The sequence below is a fragment of the Cupressus sempervirens genome, chromosome 2 (genome assembly GCF_028749045.1).
Source record: "Cupressus sempervirens isolate cs-2001-9-10 chromosome 2, ASM2874904v1, whole genome shotgun sequence".
Taxonomy (NCBI): domain Eukaryota; kingdom Viridiplantae; phylum Streptophyta; class Pinopsida; order Cupressales; family Cupressaceae; genus Cupressus; species Cupressus sempervirens.
In genome coordinates, this window is record NC_143119.1 from 568,583,065 (window position 1) to 568,594,260 (window position 11,196).

Genomic DNA, 11,196 nt, shown 5'->3' on the forward strand with positions numbered 1-11,196 from the left:
CCCGCTAGGTCGGCCCACCAAGTACTCTCACAAAGTCGACTCTTTAGGTTCGTTCATCAATTTACCCAGTCGAGTCGGCCCACCAAGTCTCCTCTTTAAGTTCGTTCATCAAGTCATGTGGCCAGGTCAGCCCACCGAGTACTCTCACCAAATAGAATCTTTAAGTTTGTTCATCAAGTCACCATGCCAGGTCGGCCCACCAAGTACTCTCACCAAGTTGACTCTTTAAGTTTGTTCATCAAGTCACCCTGCTAGGTCAGCCCACCAAGTCGACTCTTTAAGTTCATTTATCAAGTCACCCTGCCAGGTTGGCCCACCAAGTTGACTCTTTAGGTTCGTTCATCAAGTCACCCCACCAAGTACTCTAACCAAGTCAATTCTTCAAGTGCATTCATCAAGTCACCCGACCAAGTACTCTCACCAAGTCGACTCTTTAACTCTGTTCATCAAGTCACCCCACCAAGTACTCTCACCAGGTTAACTCTTTAGTTCCGTTCATCAAGTCACCCCTACAAGTCGACCCTTCAAGTGCATTCATCAAGTCACCCCACCAAGTACTCTCACCAATTCGACTCTTTAAGTCTGTTCATCAAGTCACCCCACCAAGTACTCTCACCAGGTCAACTCTTGAGGACCGTTCGTCAAGTCACCCCGCCAAGTCGACCCTTGAAGTCCATCCATCAAGTCAACCCACCTAGTACTCTCACCAAGTCGACTCTTTAAGTCCATTAACGAAGTCACCCAACCAGTTTGGCCCACCAAGTTGACTCTCTAAGTCTGTTCATCAGGTCACCCAATCAAGTACTCTCACCAAGTCAACTCTTTAGGTCCATTCATCAAGTCACCCCACAAAGTTGACCCTTGAAGTTCGCTCATCAAGTGGCCCGACCAAGCCAACTCTTTAAGTCCTTTCATCAAGTCACCCCACCAAGCCGACTCTTTAAGTCCATTCATCAAGTCACCAGAACAAGTACTCTCACCAAGTCCACTCTATAAGTCCGTTCATCAAGTCACCCCACCAGGTCGGCCCACCAAGTACTCCCACCAAGTTGACTCTTTAAGTCCGTTCATCGGTTCACCCCGCCAAGTACTCTCACCAAGTCAACTCTTTAGGTCCGTTCATCAAGTCACCAGAACAAGTACTCTAACCAAGTCCACTCTTTAAGTCTGTTCATCAAGTCACCCCACTAGGTCGGCGCACCAAGTACACCCACCAAGTTGACTCTTTAAGTTCGTTCATCAGTTCACCCCACCAAGTACTCTCACCAAGTCAACTCTTTAAGTCTACTCATTAAGTCGAGCAACCAAGTACTCACACCAAGTCGACTCTTTGAGTCCGTTCATCAAGTCACCCCACCAAGTACTCTAACCAAGTCAATTCTTCAAGTGCATTCATCAAGTCACCCCACCAAGTACTCTCACCAAGTCGACTCTTTAAGTCCTTTCATCAAGTCACCCCACCAAGCCGACTGTTTAAGTCCATTCATCAAGTCACCAGAACAAGTACTCTCACCAAGTTGACTCTTTATGTCCCTTCATCAAGTCACCCCACCAGGTCGGCCCACCAAGTCAACTCTTTAAGTCCATTCATCAGTTCACCCTGCCAAGTACTCTCACCAACTGGACTCTTTAAGTTTGTTCATCAAGTCACCCCGCCAGGTCGGCCCACCAAGTACTCTCACCGAGTCGACTCTTTAGGTTTGCTCATCAAGTCACCCCACCAGGTACTCTCACCAAGTCGACTCTTTAAGTTCGTTCATCAGGTTGCTCTGCCAGTTTGGCCCACCAAGTACTCTCACCAAGTCGACTCTTTAAGTTTGGTCATCAGTTCACCTCACCAGGTCGGCCCACCAAGTACTCTCACAAAGTCGACTCTTTAGGTTTGCTCATCAATTCAGCCCGCTAGCTCGGCCCACCAAGTTCTCTCACCAAGTCAAGTCTTTAAGTTCCTTCATCAGGTCACCCCGCCAGTTTGAGCCACTGAGTACGCTCACAAAGTCGACTCTCTAAGTTCGTTCATCGAGTCACCCTGCCAGGTCAGCCCACCAAGTACTCTCACCAAGTCACCCCGCTAGTTTCACCCACCAAGTTGACTCTTTAAATTTGTTCATCAAGTCACCCAGTCAAGTCGGCCCACCAAGTCGACTCTTTAAGTTCGTTCATCAAGTCACGTGGCCAGGTCAGTCCACTAAGTACTCTCACCAAGTTGACTCTTTAAGTTTGTTCATCAAGTCACACTGCAAGGTCGGCCCACCAAGTACTCTCACCAAGTTGACTCTTTAAGTTTGTTCATCAAGTCACCCTGCCAAGTCGGCCCACCAAGTCAACTCTTTAAGTTTGTTCATCAAGTCACCCTACCAGGTCGGCCCACCAAGTTGACTCTTTAGGTTTATTCATCAAGTCACCCCACCAAGTACTCTCACCAAGTCAACTCTTTAAGTTTGTTCATCAAATCACCATGCTATGTCTGTTACTCTCACCAAGTCAACTCTTTAGGTTCATTCATCAAGTCACCCTGGTAGGTCAGCCCACCCAGTGCACTCTTTAAGTTTGTTCATCAAGTCACTTGGCTAGGTCAGCCCACCAAGTCACCAAGTACTCTCGCCAAGTCGACTCTCTAAGTTCGTTCATCAAGTCACCCGGCGAGGTTGGCCCATCAAGTTGACTCTTTAAGTTCATTCATCAAGTCACCCTGCCAGGTCGGCCCACCAAGTAGTCTTGCCAAGTCAACTCTTTAAGTTCATTTAGGCTAGCCAAGTCCGTTGGCCAAGTCATCTCACCACCAGACTAGCCAGCTTTGCTCGCCAAGGCATCTCACCATGTGGGCTCGCCAAGTCACCCCAGAAAGTCACCTCAACAAATTGACTCTTTAAGTAGATGCTCACCAAGTCAAGTCACCACATTGAATTACCATGTCGCATTACCAAGTTGCCCTACCCGGTCACATCTTAAAGTCTTCTCACCATGTCAGATTTCTAGCTCGATTCCTCAAGTCAGATCGCCAACGTGGTTCATGAGTCAAAAGTTCAAGTGTGCCCACCAAGTCGATTCTTTAAGTTCGCTCACCAAGTTCGCTCACTAGGTCAGCTCACTGAGTCAAGTCACCTCACCTAGTTGACTTACCATCTTTCATCACCGTCAATTTACTCCAACGGCTCATGAAATCACGCCACCTAACCGATGTCAATTTTTGGCTCCGTTGCCAAATTTAGCAAAAATGGGGTCGTGGATGGCTATTCAGTTACATTTTTTAATGAATTGATTTTTTTAAGGCACTTGTCTTTGTGAATGCATATTCTCAAATGCAGAGCAAGCCTTGCACTAATATCTTATATAGGAGAGGTAGTGTGCTCGAAATAAAGTCGAGTCATAATTTTCAAATCGGGTAGCCTTAGATATAAAATGGAAGTTGTGCCATTCTAGCCGAGCCATAATTTTTGAATTGGGTTGCCTATGATACAAAATTCAAGCCGAGCCATAATTTTAAAATTTGGGTAACTTGCGATATAAAATGGGTACCCGAGCCATTCTACTTGAGTCATAATTATCAAATTGAGTAGCTTCCGATATAAAATGGTTGTCGATCCATTCTGGTCGGTCTCCAAAAATTGATCAATTTACCCCCCTGACTAATGCAATCAAATTGCCTAACCAATGCCAATCTTTGTCTCTGTTGACAACCTCATCAAAAATGGGGTCGTGGATGGCTATTCGGTCACATTTTTCATTGAATTGGGTTTTAAGGTACTTGTCCACTAAATGTTCATTTATGATGTAGAGTAAGCCTTCCACTAATAGCTTATATAGGGGAGGTAGTGTGCTTGAAAAATGGTGGGCGAGCCAGCCTGGCTGACCCGATCTGGGCGAGCCATACTGGCCGAGCCGATCTGGGCGAGCCATGCTGGTCGAGCCGATCTATGTGAGCCATTCTGGCCAACCCGATCTGGGCAAGCCATGCTAGCCGAGCCATTCTGGCCCAGCTGATATGGGCGAGCCATGCCGGCTGAGCCATTCTGGCCGACCCGATTTGGGCAAGCCATGCTGGCCGAGCCATTCTGGGCGACCCATGCTAGCCGACCCGATCTGGCCGAGCTCCAAAAACGGTGTCGTGGATGGCTGTTTGGTCACATTTTTCATTGAATTGGATTTTTAAGGGAGTTTTCTATGCTATCATAGATTTCTAATGCAGAAGGAGCCTCACACTAATAGCTTATATAGGAGAGGTGGTTGCCATGAGCCTCTCCCATGCCCCTTTCATTGATTCAACATTGGTTTCTAGGCAGATCAGATTGTTGGGTTTTCAAACGGTGTATGCTGATGTTGAATAAATGAAAGGGGCATGAAGCGATCTTAGTGCTTTTCCTCAGCTCTCCTTTAGAACATATTTTCTGATGAATCAATTTTGGAAAAGGTGAGACAGCAGTTGCCAATCCATGGCGTGTCTTTTTGGTGATTTTAAAACTTAATCTAAACATGAGCCCTGCTTTAGCACTCTGATGTTGCTTGGTATAATGGCAATTTGCTATGGGTGCTTGGCGCTCTAGAAATTTGTCATGATGTACTTATCACGGCTACATGGGAGCTTTAATACCGAAAGCTCTCGACGAAAAATGTTGGCCGAGCCATGCTGGTCGACCCGATTTGGGCAAGCCATTTTGGCCGACCCAATCTGGGCGAGCCATTATGGCTGACGCGATCTGGCCGAGCTCCAAAAACGGTGTCGTGGATGGCTGTTTGGTCACATTTTTCATTGAATTGGATTTTTAAGGGATTTTTCCATGCTATCGCAGATTTTTAATGCAGAAGGAGCCTCACACTAATAGCTTATATAGGAGAGGTGGTTGCCACGAGCCTCTCCCATGCCCCTTTCATTGATTCAACATTGGTGTCTAGGCGGATCGGATTGTTGGATTTCAAATGGTGTATGCTGATGTTGAATCAATGAAAGGGTCATGAAGCAATCTCTAAGTGCTTTTCCCTTTAGATCATGTTTTCCGATGACTCAATTCTGGAAAAGGTGAGGCAGCGGTTATCGATCCACGACGTGTCTTTTTGGTCATTTTAAAACTTGATCTAAACATGAGCCGTTGTCTAGCACTTCAGTGTTGCTCGGTATAATGAAAATTTTCCATGGGTGCTTGGTGCTCTAGCAATTTTTCATGGTGTACTTTTTGCAGCTACATGGGAGCTTTAATATCGAAAGCTGTCAGTGAAAAATGGTGGTCGACCCATGCTGCCTGACCCGATCTGGGCGAGCCATGATGGCCGACCCGATCTAGCTTAGCCATTTTTGTCGATCCGATCTAGCTCTTCTTTCTCACTCCATCGGCACAAATTCGGGAGTTGTTTGACAACGTTTGTGGTTCCAATGTGTCATTGTGGTGATCTGGAGAGCGATGCTAAGGGTGGGAGCTTGCGTCTAGCATTTGGGATGTTTGTGCAAGTGAGTAGGGGAGCTTCTCTTATTGGAACCTCTCCATGGCCTTTGAATATAGACCTAGTGCCATCGATATCGATGGATACGAGCCTTGGATTCTAAATTTGTTAAGCTAACATTGGTTTTTGTGAGAGATGGGTACGAAAGCACTTCCTGATTGCTATGCAGGAGCTCCCTAAGATCGCCTCTGTGCCAACTTGATCAGCACAACATTGTGAATGATTCGACAGCGGTTGTCATTCCAATGTGTCACTAGGATGTCTTGGAAAGCAGCCTTTCAAGGGTGAGCTTGTGTCTAGCACTTGGATTGTACATCGTCACAAGTGAATGGGGAGATCTCTCTGTGAATGGCGGCATGGTGATTGCAAGAGAAAATTGACTTAGTAGTCAGAGCATTGGCCTCGAGCCATTGTGATGACCTTGCAATTTCTCTATTATTGTAACCTATGTTTGCGTAGTAGTAGATTTTGCATGTAATATTGGCCTTTTTTCTTGACAGTTCAAGGAATTTTTGGATTGGGGCCCCTTCAAGGTGAAATTCATCCAGTTGATCGGATGAGCTCGATGACCATTTCACTCCCTTGGCTCCATGAATTCAAATCCCATCCAGCTGCCATAGACACTCCAAATGTCGAGCCGTTGTTACCATGCCATCCTACTCGGACTCCTAGACAATCAAGGCTGACATTGTGTCTGCTCCTCTCAGGTAAACCTCAAAAAAGGCATCGAGGCAAATGGTATTGTCAAGTCGTCCTACCTGAGCTATTCCACCCGAGCCAAGCTGTTCCACCCGATCTCCAAAAGGTGGCCATTTCACTACCTTGGCTCCATGAATTCCCATCTCCTAACCGATGACAATCTTTTGCTCCTCTTTCGACCTCATAAAAAATGGGGTCATGGATGGCTGTTTTGTCACATTTTTCAACGATTTGGATTTTTAAGGCAGTTGTCAGTGTGTTCGCTAATTTCTAATGCAAAGTGAGTCTCGCACTAAAAGCTTATATATTAGAGGTGGTTGCCTTGAGCCTCTCCCATGCCCCTCTGATTGATTCAACACTAGTTTCAAGGCGGATGGATATGTCAGATTTTGAAATGGTGGACGCCGACATTGTCTAGCACCTCCGTCCGGTGTTGCTCGGGTATTGCATAAATTTTTTCTATTGGCACGAATCCCCCAACGAATCCCTAGCCTTTGACTCTCTCTTAGATCACCTTCTTCGATTACTCAACCGACGCAATTACGGAAGAGACTTGGCAGCGATTTCCATTCTACAGCGTGTCTATTCAGCAATTTCGAAGTTGATCTAATGGCGAGCCCTTGTCTAGCCATGAGGTGGGTGCTTGGTGCTCTAGCAATTTTTTATGTGCCTATCATGGCTACAATGGGAGCTTATTAATAAAAAAAGCTCTCAGTGACATTCCCCAGTAGAATTAGTGTTGGTGTTCGAGAAAGACACGTAATTCGGATTTGGAATATTGGCACCAGCATCGTTTCTATTGGGAGGGCCGTGAAGCCATCCTGATTTTGCGATGCAAGGGCTCTCTCCCCAGAGTCATTCTCTTTGCAACAACTTCTTCGGCACAAAATTTTTGGAATGGTTTGGCAGCGGTTGTCATTCCAATGGTGCCATTGTGGTGGTTTCTTAGGCAGTGATCTGAAGGGTGAGCCATCGTCTAGAAGTTGGGTTGCACATCACGAGTGACTAGGGATCCTTTGTTATCGGAAGCTCCCCGTGGCCATTCGATTAGAAGAGCCATTTCTTGTGTGAGCAAGGATGAATGCAGCCTCGAATTCCAAACAAAATTAACGACGTCGGATCTATATAAGAGTGGAATGAGGCAGCAGCAGCCCATTTGCTATGCGTGGCTCCCCAAAGTTTCTCTTCTTTCTCACTCCATTGCCACAATTTTGGGAGTTGTTCGACAGTGGTTGTCATTCCAATGTGTCATTGCAGTGATATGGAGAGCGATGCTAAGGGCGGGAGCTTGTGTCTAGAATTTGGGATGTTTGTGCAAGCAAGCACAGGGGAGCTTCTCTTATCGGAACCTTTCTGTGGCCTTTGTATATAGACCCAATATCGAAGATATTCATGGATACGAGCCCTTGGATTCTAAATTTGTTCACAGCTAACATTGGTTTTTGTGAGAGATGGGTACAAAAGCACATCCTGATTGCTACGTGGGAGCTCCCTAATTTTGCCTCTATGCCAACTCGATCGGCACAACATTGGGAATGGTTCAATAGCGGTCATCATTCCAATGTGTCATCAGGGGATGTCTTGGAAAGTGGTCTTTCAAGCACAAGCTCACATCTAGCACTTGGATTATGCATCGCATCGCGACAGTCAAGGAGCGAAGTGCGTGCAAGGAAAACCTGCGAGGTGCAAGGAAGCTGACTAGCAAGATCCCCTCTCAGGGGGTGCACCACCGACTGACCCTGATCTTCTGTGAAGGGTTCGAGTGCAAGCGCACCTGTTGGGACCTGAAAGATGGTGAACTAAGCCTGAGCAGGGCGAAGCCAGAGGAAACTCTGGTGGGGGCCCGCAGTGATACTGACGTGCAAATCATTCGTCTGACTTGGGTATAGGGGCAAAAGACTAATCGAACCATCTAGTAGCTGCTTCCCTCTGAAGTTTCCCTTAGGATAGCTTGAGCTCATGTGCGAGTTTTATCAAGTAAAGAAAATGATTAGAGGCATCGGGGGCATAACGCCCTCAACCTATTCTCAAACTTTAAATAGGTAAGTCGGCGCGGCTGCTCTGTTGAGCAATTCCACAGAATCGTGAGCTCCAAGTGGGCCATTTTTGTTAAGTAGAACTGGCGATGTGGGATGAACCAAAAGCTGAGTTACGGTGCCAAATTATGCACTAACCCAGATCCCACAAAGGGTGTTGGTTGATTAAGATAGTAGGACAGTGGTCATGGATGTCGAAATTCGCTAAGGAGTGTGTAACAACTCACCTGCCGAATCAACTAGCCCCAAAAATGGATGGTGCTAAAGTGCACAACCTATACTTAGCTGTCAGGGCAAGTGCCAGGCTCTGATGAGTAGGAGGATGTAGGGGTTGTTGCGAAACCTTGGGCGTGAGCCTGGGTGGACCAGCTCCTGGTGCAGATCTTTGTGGTAGTAGAAAATATTCAAATGAGAACTTTGAAGACTGAAGTGGGGAAAGGTTCCATGTGAATAACACTTGGACATGGGTTAGTCGATCCTAAGAGATGGGGAAACCCTGTTTGAAGGGCGCACTTTGTGTCTTCAGCAGCCCTTGAAAATCTAGAGGACCTAGTACGGTTCACGTCTGATCGTACTCATAATCGCATCAGGTCTCCAAGGTGAACAACCTCTGGTCAATAGAACAATGTAGGTAAGGGAAGTTGGCAAAATGGATCCGTAACTTTGGGAAAAGGATTTTCTCTGAGGGCTAGGCCTAGGGGTCTGCGCCCCAAACTTGTGGGCTGTTGGCAGCCTACTTGAGCTACTCCCATGGTGAGGGCGGGCCGTCGCGTGCTGATCAGGCGACAGACGCAGGATGCCCCCTTCGAAGGGCTTTCCCTAGGTGACGAACAGTCAACTCAGAACTGGTACAGACAAGGGGAATCCAACTATTTAATTAAAACAAAGCATTTTGATGGTCCTTGCAGATGCTGATGCAATATGATTTTTGCCCAGTGCTCTAAATGTTAAAGTGAAGAAATTCAACCAAGCGCGGGTAAACGGCAGGAGTAACTATGACTCTCTTAAGGTAGCCAAATGCCTCATCATCTAATTAGTGATGCACATGAATGGATTAACGAGATTCCCATGTCCCTATCTACTATCTAGCGAAACCACAACCAAGGGAATGGGCTTGGCGGAATCAACGGGGAAAGAAGACCTTGTTGAGCTTGACTCTAGTCTGACTTTGTGAAATGACTTGAGAGGTGTAGAATAAGTGGGAGATTTTGGGCGCAAGTGAAATACCACTACTTTTAACATTATTTTACTTATTCTATGAGGCAGAGATGGGGCAATGCCCCTATTTTTGGCATTAAGGTGCATCTAGGTGCGCCGATCCGGGCATAAGACATTGTCAGGTGGGGAGTTTGGCTGGGGTGGCACATCTGTTAAAAGATAACGCCGATGTCCTAGGATGAGCTCAACAAGAATAGAAATCTCATGTGGAAGAAAAGGGTAAAAGCTCATTTGATTTTGATTTTCAGTACGAATACAAACCGTGAAAGCGTGGCCTATCGATCATTTAGACTTTACGAATTTGAAGCTAGAGGTGTCAAAAAAGTTACCATAGGGATAACTGGCTTGTGGCAGCCAAGCGTTCATAGTGACGTTGCTTTTTGATCCTTCAATGTCGGCTCTTGATATCATTGTGAAACAGAATTCACCAAGTGTTGGATTGTTCACCCACCTATAGGGAACATGAGCTGGGTTTAGACTATCGTGAGACAGGTTAGTTTTACCCTACTAATGATCTGCACCGCGATAGTAATTCAACTTAGTATGAGAGCAACTGTTGATTCACACATTTGGTCATCGTGCTTGGTTGAAAAGCCAGTGGCGTAAAGCTATCGTGTGTTTGATTATGACTGAATGCCTCTAAGTCAGAATCCATGCTAGAATCCCACAGTAGGGGTGCTCTTGAACTCCCAAGGGCCCGTGTCACTGGCCATCTTAAATCGGTGCATTAGTCCTTTCATCAAGTCACCCCACCAAGTCAACTCTTCAAGTCACCAGAACAAGTACTCTAACCAAGTCGACTCTTTAAGTCCGTTCATCAAGTCACCCCATCAGGTCGGCCCACCAAGTACTCTCACCAAGTTGACTCTTTAAGTTTGTTCATCAAATCACCCCACTATGTCTGCACACCAAGTACTCTCACCAAGTTGACTCTTTAGGTTCATTCATCAAGTCACCCCACCTGGTCAGCCCACCAACTGGACTCTTTAAGTTCGTTCATCAAGTTACCTAGCCAGGTCAGCCCACCAAGTCACCAAGTACTCTCGCCAAGTCGAATCTCTAAGTTCGTTCATCAAGTCACCCCCCCAGGTTGGCCCACTAAGTCGACTCTTTAAGTTTATTCATCAAGTCACCCCACCAAGTACTCTAACTAAGTCAATTCTTCAAGTGTGTTCATCAAGTCACCCAACCAAGTACTCTCACCAAGTTGACCCTTTCACTCTGTTCATCAAGTCACCCCGCCAAGTACTCTCACCAGGTCAACTCTTTAGGTCCTTTCATCAAGTCACCCCACCAAGTACTCTCACCAATTCGACTCTTTAAGTCTACTCATCAAGTCACCCCATCAACTACTCTCACCAAGGAAACTCTTTAGGACCGTTCATCAAGTCACCCCACCAAGTCAACCGTTGAAGTCCATTCATCAAGTCACCCCACCAAGTACTCTCACCAAGTCGACTCTTTAAGTCCATTCACAAAGTCACCCAACCAAGTCGGCCCACCAAGTTGACTCTCTAAGTCTATTCATCAGGTCACCCCACCAAGTGCTCTCACCAATTCAACTCTTTAGCTCGGTTCATTAAGTCACCCCGCAAAGTCGACCCTTTAAGTTTTCTCATCAAGTCGCCCCACCAAGTTGACTCTTGAAGTCCTTTCATCAAGTCACCCCACCAAGCTCACTCTTTAAGTCCATTCATCAAGTCACTAAAACAAGTACTCTCTCCAAGTCCACTCTATAAGTCCGTTCATCAAGTCACCCCACCAGGTCGGTCGACCAAGTACTCCCACCAAGTCGACTCTTTAAGTC

The 11,196-nt window shown here is 46.4% G+C and overlaps 2 pseudogenes; both read left to right on the forward strand.

Annotated features, from left to right (window-relative positions):
- The first annotated feature begins 7,781 nt into the window (after positions 1-7,781).
- Positions 7,782-8,787, forward strand: LOC149574652 (25S ribosomal RNA; annotated as a pseudogene).
- Positions 8,788-10,080, forward strand: LOC149574653 (25S ribosomal RNA; annotated as a pseudogene).
- Positions 10,081-11,196: the final 1,116 nt, after the last annotated feature.